Source organism: Suncus etruscus, chromosome 16 (genome assembly GCF_024139225.1).
Source record: "Suncus etruscus isolate mSunEtr1 chromosome 16, mSunEtr1.pri.cur, whole genome shotgun sequence".
NCBI classification, from domain to species: domain Eukaryota; kingdom Metazoa; phylum Chordata; class Mammalia; order Eulipotyphla; family Soricidae; genus Suncus; species Suncus etruscus.
The window spans coordinates 12,179,196-12,192,292 of record NC_064863.1 but is presented as its reverse complement, the minus strand read 5'-3'; the positions used below and the strand labels follow the sequence as shown (position 1 = coordinate 12,192,292).

Sequence of the window (13,097 nt, the reverse complement as noted above, 5' to 3'; positions counted from 1 at the left end):
CACGGACATAAATTGTGAGCTGTGCAGTGTCTGTTATATCTGTGCCCTAGTCAAGAGCAACTGAGTATGCATCAAAACATTTGGCTTTCTCACACAGTTGATGATAAATGTTACTTGACATGGCAGAAATGCGCTCTGCCACAGTATTGGCAGAAAGGCTGATTTTGCTAAACTGACCTTTCTTTTCCAAACAGATAATACTTGCAGCCTGTAACGTGCATTTTTTTTTTAACAAACTCTCCTTCTGTGAATGGTTTCCCTGCCTTAGCAATCATCTCACTAACCATGTAACTAGCTTCGACTCATGCAATATTCTCTTTGGTTGCTTTCTTGAAGAAATCTTGTTGCCTCATTAGACATGCTTTAAGACTAGCAACCCACTTGGCTCTCTCATTTCCTTGATATTTTGCACATTCCTCAGCATGTTTAGTTGAATAATGGCATTTCAAGTTGTATTCCTTGTGCACTGCAACTTTTTCTGAGCAAATAAGACATGTGGGGATGCCCCTGTGCTCAACAAAGAAATACTGTGTCTCCCACTTTTCCTGAAATTGTCTGTGCTCGTCATCAATCTTTCTCTTCACTGCAGGCTTTGATACAGTCATGATGAAGGTATGACAAAATCTAATTCTGTAATAAACTTCTCTCCCTTAGGCCTCTGATAATGCAAGGGACAGCGGGCAGGAGCAGCGGAAATGACATCTGTGCTAGGCGCAAAGTATTTGCGATTATTTGCTTACCAAATAATCGTAATAAAAATCGCATTAGTAAGAAAAAAAATCACATGAAACGTTTGCATACCCCGAGCAGTTCCATTCAGGGTATGCAAATGTTTAATGCGATTTTTTTCTATTTTATTTCTTACTAATGTGATTTTTATTGTGAATATTTGGTAAGCAAATAATCGTGAATACTGCAATATTTGAACGCCGGCCACGGGCCACAAAATGTTGTACGGAGGGCCGCAAATGGCCCGCGGGCCACCAGTTTGAGACCCCTGTGTTAGATCAACAGACCTTGGAGAAAGACTCAGTCATAAGGAATGAACCCTACAGAGTAGGACTGGCAGCCCTAAGAACAGAGACCTCAGTGTTAATAACCTTTTCCTTTCTGCCATATGAGGACATGAGGAAAAAATAAACCACGATAACAGGAAGCAGATTGTGGGATTATGGGATTTGTCTGTTTCTACATCAATCAATATCCCCATTGTTGCTCATTGGATGGAATACTTTGAATGTAGCCCCTTTCATTGGTGGTGAAACTGAACGGTCCCACCTTCCAGGTATGACGTTTTCCTCATATAAAAAGCTTAGGTGGAAAGAAAACAGTCTTTTCGATTTCCAGGTCTCCTGGGTGCTGGTTGCTTGTAGTGCTGGCTGGGGAGTAGGAGTACGGTAATGTGGGGAATTTTCCAAAGCCTTTTCTCTTTAGATAAGTGTGTATTGGTGTGTGTGAATTATTTTACAGGCCATCCTTTTCTCCAGACCCGTATCTCACCAGTGTTCCAGGGTTGGAACCGGAGGGATTAATTCAACAGCAGACTATCACCAGAAACAAATCTATAAAAACTTTTACCAGGATTTTCCAACTTCTAGAACTGAAAAAAAAAACATATCTTCTGTTTATCCTCAAATGGACAACGACAGGGAGTGGCGCCGTTAGCAGTGGACAACAGCCTTGTAAGGGAGAAATGCAGCCAGCCAGGACTGGCACAGTCAGAGTTGACATAAGGGAAAAGCTACCAAGGGAGGAAAAAATAAAATATCCAGATAAAGGTGCTGGCTGCCGAGTGTGTGTCTGGTGAAATTCTCTTCTTGGATTCCAAACAGCTAAGTTTTTCATTGTGCAGATTATGACTTATTATTGCATAGGGGTGAAGCAGGAAAAGTCAGAGGTGGGAAAGAAAGACAGACAGAAGTGGGAAGAGAGAGTGCACCTGGTAACAAATATTTCCCCAATACTCTACCTTCAAATATCATCATATTAAAAGTTAAGACATCAGCATATGGCCACCACCATTCCCTCTCCCGTTTTTTCCTAACCACCCAGCATGTTCTCCCATCCCGGTTCCTTCAGTCCAACCCAAACCAGGCCAGTTCCCAGAAGGATGAAGTTCCAATATAAAGAAGAGCATTGGTCTAAAAGCACCACGCTAAAGGTGAGAAGATACAAAAGAAATATCTGGACCAGGTTCTGGTGATAGTAGAAAAGTCTTCCAAAGCTTAGGTAGGAGAGCTCAACAAAAACAAATACCTGGTACCTTCTGATATCACAGTTGGTCAGTTCTACTTCTTTTCTGGAAGCAAATTCACCTCCAAGCTGAGAATTCCTTGTTTTTCTTTGTCAACAATATCCCAAAATGTCATCCCATTTCTCAAAAGAGAGAGAGAGGGAGAGGAAGAGAGAGAGTGAAAGAGAGAGAGAGAGAGAGAGAGAGAGAGAGAGAGAGAATAAGCGATATGGAGATTCCTCCAAAAACTGGAAATTCAGCTCACATATGATCCAGCTATACCACTCCTACGAATATACCCTAGGAACACAAAAATACAATACAAAAATTCCTTCCTTACACCTAAATCATTGCAGCACTATTTACCATAGCAAGACTCTGGAAACAACCAAGATGCCCTTCAACAGATGAATGGCTAAAGAAACTGTGGTACATATACACAATGGAATATTATGCAGCTGTCAGGAGAGATGAAGTCGTGAAATTTTCCTATACATGGATGTACATGGAATCTATTATGCTGAGTGAAATAAGTCAGAGAGAGAGAGATAAACACAGAATAGTCTACTCATCTATGGGCTTTAAGAAAAATGAAAGTCATTCTTGCAATAATTTTCAGAGACAAAAGAGAGGAGGGCTGGAAGTTCCAGCTCACTACATGAAGCTCACCACAAAGAGTGATGAGTGCAGTTAGAGCAATAACTACATTGAGAACTACCATAACAATGTGAATGAATGAGGGAAGTGAAAAGCCTGTCTAGAGTACAGGCAGGGGTAGGGTGAGGAGGAGGGAGATTTGGGACATTGGTGATGGCAATGTTGTACTGGTGAAGGGAGGTGTTCTTTACATGACTGAAACTCAACCACAATCATGTTTGTAATCAAGGTGTCTAAATAAAGATATTAATAAAAAAAGAAGAAAACAATAATTTTGCCTTTGTTTTTCCTGAAACAAATGTATTATGATCGATTGTGTCAACTGTGTGATATACTTTGCAAACTAATATAATAGTATTAAACTTCAGATCAGGAAGTCTCAAGATCTATCACTTAAAATTTTGAGGTTAACTTAAATTAATATGCATGTGCATGAAACTATAAAAATATACTATGTCTTCAATGTTAAAAGAGTTACATAAATTTTGTGGCTTTAGATTGCTTTGTGTATTGCTAAGAAATGCTATAATGTATTACAATCTGGGGACTTGAGGGACAAAGTAATTGTGCATGTGTTTTGTTTTATTTTTCTTTTTTTTTTTTTGTTTTTGGGCCACACCCGTTTGACGCTCAGGGGATATTCCTGGCTAAGCGCTCAGAAATTGCCCCTGGCTTGGGGGAACCATATGGGACGCCGGGGGATCGAACCGTGGTCCGTTCCTTGGCTAGTGCTTACAAGGCAGACACCTTATCTCTAGCGTCACCTTCCCGGCCCCATTGTTTTATTTTTCTTAATGTTTTTTGGCTGAAAGTTCAAAATTAAGATGTCAGCAAGGAGGTGTCTTCTGAGAATTCTAATTATGGGTGATCGGCTTCCCACTGTTACTTCACCTTGTTCTCTTTCTTTGCATCTTTGTTCTCATAAAATAAAAAAGGCAATTAATTGAAAAAAATTAAAATAGCATGGAAACTCAAAAACAATATCATCCCACCCATCAGTGCCACAATGGGCCAGCTGTATACCAGAAACTCCATAAAGAAGACATCTTTTTACACATTGCCTACAGTGTTGAAAGTATCTATGGTCTGTTAATATACTTCCCCTGAAGTGAGGACAGGGGGTTCCATTTTAAAGAGATGGGCCCCCTTCCTTGACCTCCTACTTTAGATTCAACCACCATCTTCCTTTTTCAGGACCTGTACTTCCTACTATTTGAGATTCTCTTTTCAGCCCCTCTTATCTAGAAGATAAGTAAAAGAGATGACCTTTAGTCCCTTTCTCCTTTCTTTCCCTTTCCTCACCACTTTCCCACTGTATTCTTTAGACTTCTTCATTGCAAATCTTTGTTCCTTGCAGTGATTGTTTTGGTTTCTGTTTCCTGATAACCTAAGAATTTAAGAACCATCAACAACTTCTTTTCACTACTTTCTTTTTGAGGTATAGATGGAAGGGACTGAAATTGTTGGGAGAAAGTAGGAGGCAAGTCAATAAAAAGGAAATCACCAATCTGAAAAAAAAGACAACATATGAATTATTGGTGGGGAAGGGAGAGAGACACAGTCAAGACACAAAAGAGCCAGATATCTTAGCAAAATTCTTTGAAGGTATTAACATTCTATTCTCTGCCACAATAATAACATGTTTTCAAAGAGTATCAGCCAGTAAGGTTATCCAGATGTGTTTAGTGAAGGATGAGACAGAGGAACCTTGGAAAATTCTACATAGAAAAGGTGACAGGTGAGAGGAGGGTGATGAGGAATGAGCTTGTTTTCCCTATTGTACTGTCCAGAGTAACAGGGTACCTGGTGAGTGGAGCCAGAAAGATGAGACTGACTACTGACAGGTGGTCAACAGCCCAGATTACTGACTGGTGTTCAACAACAGTTGTATTAAGGATGCTTCTGTCATTTATGTTCTAGTGGCCTAGCCTATTATAACATGGGTCTACATGATTAATCAAAAGGGGAGTTAATTGTGAAGGTCAGTAGAACAGGAACAAATATATGGATGTTGACCTGTTGCAAGAAGGAAAGACGATATGGATACTTACACATATTCTGGCTGTCTGCAAAAAGCTCAGCCTGGCTGTTTTCTAGGGGCCAGTTGGATCATATGTGCCAGGACTACTCACTCAAAGGAAACTGTTCCAAGGCCTGTATCTTGATTCCCTGAGTTTTCTCAAGGCAACCCTCCCAGAGCACTGGATCTTGATGCCTGAACTCCAAAACCAATTGTTTTCCTCTCAGCTGCCATATTTTCCTTGTAGAAACACATGATTCAGGTAATACACAGAATGATCTTCCTCTGCAAGAAGGCAGGCAGTGTTCTGCTCAGCCAACAACATTCACAATGACTGCTAAGAGAAATCCAGTCTGCTTATCTCCTCCTTTCATCATACCCATGGATATGATGCCCGGATCTGGAGCAGTCATCTTGGGATCATGAGGTCACTTGCATGAGAATTCAAAGTCTTAATGGTGAAAATGGTAAAAACAGATATATAGAAAGACATAGGAGGCCTTTTTAATAATTGAGATATCTTGCTTATAATAGTGTGAATGTTCTCTGTTGGTGTAAAAGTTTACTGCAACTCCACCACCATCAAAGTGCTACACACATATATCTTTTCTACACCTTTTCTCAAAGAAATTTTAGTCTGTCTCTCCTCCACTCTTTGGTCCTGCCCTTGGAAACCTTTGTTCTGTTGTTTGAATCAAGCGTTTATTTTCTTTGGCTACTGTCCATTCTCTGGCTGTGTTACTTTACATACCATTGGTGAGTGATATGATCCAGCATCTTACATTACATGACAACAGTCTAGTTCCACTTAAGTTGCAGCCAAAAGCAAGAGTTTATCTTTTATTATAGCTGAGTATTATTTTGTTGTGAATATATACTGCTACTTCTTTATTGACTCACATACGGTTCCCTGAGCACTTCTCGGAATTATCCCTGAGCAGAGTTAGGAATAAGCCTGATCACTGCCACGTATGAGCCCCCCCAAAAAATAAAATAAACGTAATATTCATAATGTTTCTATTTTCTGGGAGAAAAAGCTTATGTCAATAAATGTCAAATAAAGAAAAGAACCTATTGTAGAAGTGTTGTGAATTAAAACTTAGATCTGGCTAATTGGAAGCTTCTTCCCTCTCTCTGTGACATTTCCTTTCTGAAGAAGTACATGAAATTTATGTTTGGTTTTAATATAACTTTTATGTTTGTTTATATGAAATGTTCTGGGGCCTTTTGACAGGGGTAGGATCTACCAGTTGTCTTACCAATGATCTTTGTATCCATATTCTCAGCATCTCATATAATACCAAGCACTATGATCATGATGGAATTCCATAAATAGTTATAAAAAAGAAATCAGTTAGACAATGAATAAATGAAATGTGCAGTAGAACACATTCCTTGCCAACTAAAAAGCCACTCTTTTGTAAATAGAGACATGCTCCTACCCTGAATTTTGATTTTGCCATAAAAAAGTAAATCCAATATGAGCCTTCCTTCAGATCTATATTTCTCTGAATATAGAAAGGAAACATGCATTTAAATCACTTATATCTAACTTTTTATGATGCCACTGGGAATGGTATTCTTTTTGCATTTGCAGTTAAAGGGTAGAACAGATGGTGAAAGTTTAGTTTCAAGTGATGGGCCCGTTAAAATAACTTATGCTGTTGCGAGATTGTTCCCCCTAATGGCTCCATTTGTTATATCTGAGTTTGCAAGCTCTGAAATTCTTGGGAAGGAAATAGGACTTCAGGAAATGTTTGTTATATCACAAGATTTACAAGATTAGGATTACAGAACCATAAGCTTTATTTTTGAAAGTTAAAGCTTGCCAGAGGACATTTGATAGGTGGAACACCCAATTAAGGAAGAACTTCCCTAGGAAGAAACCTGGGTTAAAGTTTGAGGGATCCAGGAAATATTTCAGAGGGCAGGAGCACCTGCTTTGCACGCAAAAGTTCTGATTTCTTTCCCCATCACTGAGTCAGAAATAGACCTTGAAAAACACCAGGTAGTGTCCAAATCTATAAAAGAACGAGATTATAAGAAAAGCAAGGTCAAGTTTGCAGTGAGGCATATTGTCTCTCCTTTCCTGTCTTTTATGAGAATGAATTTTATGTTATAATCATTTTAGTATAATAAATCGAATAAAAAAGGAAGACCACAAGTATCAAATTGAGGTTCCTAAAGAAAGCAAGCTGAGAATCAATGGAAAGAGCTCCTTCATATCTTCTTTCCAAATTTAATAACCAGAAAAGGAGTTCTCACGAAAATCTGAGTTGTATCAAGTCGTTTCCATCTACTAAATTACCTCATGTTCATCTCATTTTGGTTGGCCAAATGGAGGTTGGAACATACACCTGGACTAGAAAACAGGACATCTGGGTTCTGGTGATAATGGCTGCCTACAAGTGCCAAGTGCCACACTCAGTGCCAACTACTCAGATGGAGCTGCTCATTTCAGCTCATTTCTGAAAAACTCAGTGACATCATTATCAATGTTTTCCTATTTGCCACTGATAAAACTGAGCCTGATTCAACAGGCCACTACGTGGTTGCTTAAGACTACATGATCCCAAAGTCATTCCTCAGTCCATTATTTTACTCTATTACTGTATATATAGATATATGTATATGTGTATATGCATTTATATTTACATATATGTATGTGTATATATGTATGTATATATGTACATGTGTGTATATAAACTATATATACCATTTATATATACATATATATACATGGAAATTATCTTAGCTCGGTTTCAGTTATATAACATGTCATGGTTATTCCATGAAATTGAAAAAATAAACAACTTTTGTAAGAATAAAAACTTTTAGCAAAGAATGTTCAAAACTCATTTCATAAAAGTTATCTGAATGCTGGAATACAGACTTTGTTCTAAATATTGAGAATCCAGTTACACATTTTATAGATTAGACATGACCTCTGTGTTTTATCAAAAGTAAGGAGCACATTCAGTGTGGGTAAGTTAGGAAAGTTAAATTTGTAAAGTGGAGGGATTGACAGTCAGTAGGAAGAGTGCAGAACCTAGATCTGCAGTTGAAGAGAAGAGTTTCTTATCCCAAGAAGGAAAGGAGAACATGGGGTCACGTGGGACTTAGCTGAATGAAGGGAGGCACTTCTCAAACCACAGGAATCAGTGTTGTCTTTTTAATGGTACAAAATGGCTTCTTGTCAATCATTTTTCAAAATATGCATCCTGCATACATTTAACCCTTTGTTAAAAAGGAGAATCTAATAGAAAATAGCAGTCTGTCTCTTTAACACCATGCAAAAAGGTCAAATCAAAATGAATTAGACCTTGATATCAGACCTGAAACTATAAAGTGCAGAGGAAAATGTAGGCAGACTATTCCATGACATTGAAATTAAAGGCATATTCAAGGATACAATACCACTGCCCAAGCAATTGAAGCAAAAACAAACAAATGGGACTGCATTAAATTGAGAAGCTTCTGCACTTCAAAAGAAACAGTGACTAGGATACAAAGGCTACCCCAGAAAGGAAGAAACTATCCCCCAGTAACCCTCAGATAAGAAATTAATATCTAAGATATACAAGGCTATGAATGAACTTTACAGGAGGAAAACATCTAACACCATCCAAAAATGGGGATAAGAAATGAACAGACATTTCCTTAAGGAAGAAAATTGTCCAAAAGTGCATGAAAAAAAAGCTCCACATCACTAATCATTATAGAGATCCAAATCAAAACAGCTATAGGTATTACTTCACACCACAGAGACGGGCACACATCACAAAGAACTAAACAACCAGTGATGTTGTGGATATGGGGAGAAAGGGACTCACATTCACTGCTGCTGGGAATGTAGACTGATCAGGCCTTTTGGGGAAATAATATGGCTATTTCTCAATAGAATTTGAGAATTCAATTAGAAATTGAGCTCCCATATGATTCAGCAATACTTCATAGAGATATACTCTAGGAACCCAAAACCACCATGCAGAAAAGCCTTCTGCCATCTAGTCCAGCCTTTACTGAAAACAATATGGAGATTCCTCAAAAAACTGGAAATTAAGCTCCCATATGATGCAGCTATACCACTCCTAGGAATATACCCTAGGAACACAAAACACAATACAAAAATGCCTTCTGCACACATATATTCATTGTAGATCTATTTACAATAGTCAGAATCTGGACATAACCAAGATGCCCAACAACAAATGAAGGCTAAAGAAACCGTGGTAGATATACTCAGTGGAATATTATGCAGCCATCAAGAGAGATGATTTTTTTCCAATTCAGATTAAAATTTCCTATACATGGATGGTCATGGAAACTATTATGCTGAGTGAAATAAGTCAGAGACAGACAGACACTCATCTGTGAGATTTAAGAAAAGTAAAAGACATTATTGTAATAATACCCAGAGACAATAGAGATGAGGACTTCAAGGACCAGCTCATGATATGAAGATCACCACAAAGAATGGAGAGTGCAGTTAGAGAAATAACTACACTAACAACTGTTATGACAGTGTTAATGAGTGATAGAAGTAGAATGCCTGTCTCAAATATAGGCAGAGTGTGGGGGAGGATAGAAATGGGGAGCTTTGGTGGTGGGAATGTTGCACTAGTGAAGGGAAGGGGTATTCTTTATGACTGAAACCAAACTAGAAACGTTTGCAATCATGGTGCTTAAATAAAAATATTACTTTAAAAAAGAAAAATAATAAAATTAGGAAAAAGCTATGTGTGAAATTTGTTTATATATGGCTAGATATGGAGATGGTTATGTTGAAAGAACTGAATCAGAGGCAGATGGATTGACATGGAATCATTTGTGGAATATGAGAAAAAATAAAATAGAATATGGTAATAATATCGCGATAATAGAGATGAGGGCCAAGAGGACCAGTCCATACTAGGAGGCTTGCCACAAAGAGCAGTGACAGCAGTTGGTGTAGAGAAGGGTCCTCTATGACAATGATGGTTGGAACTAAGAACTCAGAAAAAGAACTGAGTGCTGAAAGGGGATAAATGGCATGCGTGTTACTCTTTCAATAACAATCGCTCAAACCACAGTGTCAGTAAAAAAGAGAGAGAGAGCAAACAAAAGTGCTTGCCCAGGAGGCAAGTGGGGGTAAGTGGGTGGGAGGGAAACTGGGCATTGGTAAAAGAAAAAGTGTACTGATGGAGGGTGGTGTACATTTTATGACAGAAATTCAATCATAAATAATTTTGTAATCATGTTACTTAAAGTAATTATAAGGGGTTATTTTTGTTTTGGTTTAGATTTTGGTTTTTGGGTCACACCCGGCAACACACAGGGGTTACTCCTCGCTCTAGGCCCAGAAATTGCTCCTGGCAGGCTCAGGGACCATATGGGATGCTGGGATTCAAACCACTGTCTTTCTGCATGAAAGGCAAACACCCTACCTCCATACTATTTCTCCGGCCCCAGTAATTTATAATTTTTAAAAAGGAAATAGAGGCCTGGCTTTCACTTACTTAGTATGATTTTATATTCACTAGTCATTTATTCATGTGTTTTATATTGAAGTCTTGGTTTATGCTGTTGAACCTAAAGACACACAAAACGATGACATGATGCTGAAAATCTTAAATTAGGTGACAGAAAAGGATTTTGTCAAGACCAGACAATAATGGGAGGTTATGACGGGAAGTTGAGGCACTGAATACAGAAAAACATCTGTACATATTTGGAATCATGGAAGATTTGATGGAGAAAATAAAACTTTCTACAGGACCAGAAAAATGAAAAGTTGATTTATTTAGGGGAGAATTGTGGTGAGTGGTTCCTAGGAGAAGGCCAGGCATAGATTGAGAGACAAGGAAAAGTTTTTTGGGGAAAGTGCAAGAAAATAAAGTGGTTAAAAAGTTTGAGGATTGTATTTGTGAGACATAAACCTAAGGGGGCTTGGCTTAAATAATAACTTAAGAGAATGGGCAGGACTTCAAGGGACTTGGAATGTGAATATATTTATTTTTCAACTGTTCACTTTAAGGCATCACTCATTTGATATCTCATATTTCCTGAAACACATGTGAGTTTTCACTTGTAGGACTTGCTTGAAGTATATTTCTTTCCTTTTCTCAAGCAACACTATCTTCACCTTGTCTATCAAGGTGAAGACTCTTATAGACTAGTGCCCTTTTTAGGAGGATTCTCTCTCACATATTTCAGAATATAACTATTGCATCTCCCATTCTGTGTCATCAACCTGTATTTATGCACCTATTTTTTCACCTAATTACTTCTTAGGACCTCAGCACTTGGGTTGAGTTAGGCATACTTAGTAAATACTTGTTGGAGACCAATTCATACAAAAACATGTTACAGGCTTGGCTAGCCAACTGGAAGTGAAGGAAAAAAAGGGGCATTCAGGGACTGAGAATGTGATTCAAGTTACAGAACACATGTATTGCATGAGTGAGATCCGAATTTGATGCCCAACATCATGTAATCCTGGAACACTGCTGAGTTTGACTCTAAAACAACCAAAAAGGAAATGATTTTTTTAAAGAAAAAAGAGGCATTCGATCATAGTTACACTGAGAAGGCAACATTGACAGCTCTTGCCAATGATGGGATAAGGAACTTGAGAGGCAAGAAAGAAATGAAAAATTGAGTTGGAGTGACAGACAAGCAGGTCTTACATGTGGGATACTTGTCTTGTATGTGCTTGTCTTGCTTGTGGCCAATGGAGATTCAATCTTATATGGAATAAGTCCAGAGCACCACCAGGTGTGTGTGTGTGTGTGTGTGTGAGAGAGAGAGAGAGAGAGAGAGAGAGTGAGAGAGAGAGAAAGAGAGAGAGGAGAGAGAGAGAAAGAAAGAAAGAAAGAAAGAAAGAAAGAAAGAAAGAAAGAAAGAAAGAAAGAAAGAAAGAAAGAGAGAGAGAGGGAGGGAGGGAGAGAGAGAGAAAGAGAGGAAAGAAAGAAAGAAAGAAAGAAAGAAAGAAAGAAAGAAAGAAAGAAAGAAAGAAAGAAAGAAAGAAAGAAAGAAAGAAAGAAAGAAAGGGAGGAAGAAAGGGAGGAAGGAAGGAAGGAAGGAAGGAAGGAAGGAAGGAAGGAAGGAAGGAAGGAAGGAAGGAAGAAGAGAGAGTGCGTCCATTTTTATCTTGAAAATGATGTCTTTGGCAAGTCAATAGTGACCATCTAAGGGACAGTTGAAAGTGTTTGGTGGGCCTGGAGAGATAGCACAGCGGTGTTTGCCTTGCAAGCAGGCGATCCAGGACCATAGGTGGTTGGTTTGCATCCCGGTGTCCCAGATGGTCCCCCATGCCTGCCAGGAGCTATTTCTGAGCAGACAGCCAGGAGTAACCCCTGAGCAACGCCGGGTGTGGCCCAAAAACCAGAAAAAAGGAAAAGAAAGTGTTTGGTGTTTGGTGCTTTTATTTATACAGATTCACTGTAATAGAAGTTGAGGAATAATTGTATGGAAACACAGATCAACATAGCAGACTGGAAACAGCCAACAAGGAGGCTTCTGTGAACTCTGATGGGAGGAACCACAAAGTTTAAGCGAGTTTGTACCTGAGACTCTCCTTGTGGCAGAACAATCACTTATCCTGAAGCATGACCATTCCCCTGGCATTTCTAATGCCATTTCAGAGATACCTTCTATTTCTATTCTGATCTGCCACTTTCTCCAGCTGGATTTCTTTTCAATCAACCCAATTTGAACCCTAATGTTCAAGTTATTTTTTCCCATTCTGACCATAAATGGAAGCAAATCAGACCATCTTGTACAAATGCAGCTGCTCTCCCCTCGTTCCTCATTTCAGATGAAAATCTTCTCTCTTGTTCTCCATTTCATTTTATTAACAACACCACCCCTCACTGCTCTCTGCTGTGTTCCTCACCATCAGCTGTTCCTGATCCTCCTATTCTGTGTGCTCTTTCCTGTTTCTTTAAGGATCTCCTGTGGAGATGTTTTCTTAGATAATCAAATTATAGGTCAAATTCATCAAAGGGATAGCTCACAGGTAGATTTCTTACAAACCTTTACGCTTATACAGTAGCATATGCTTTGTGTGAGTAGGTGCATTGGTGACTAATAGACAATTTGATAATGAAAAATAAAGTAAGCAGTAGTGTCACATACTTTTAAGCCTGAGATTACTCTGTATGACACTGACAAGAGAGACAAGTGTGCATTGTGACTTTTCTACAT

The 13,097-nt window shown here is 38.7% G+C and overlaps 1 pseudogene; it reads left to right on the top strand.

The window, feature by feature from the left end:
• Window positions 1-2,110: 2,110 nt before the first annotated feature.
• On the top strand, window positions 2,111-5,336 carry LOC126032571 (gamma-aminobutyric acid receptor-associated protein-like; annotated as a pseudogene).
• Window positions 5,337-13,097: the final 7,761 nt, after the last annotated feature.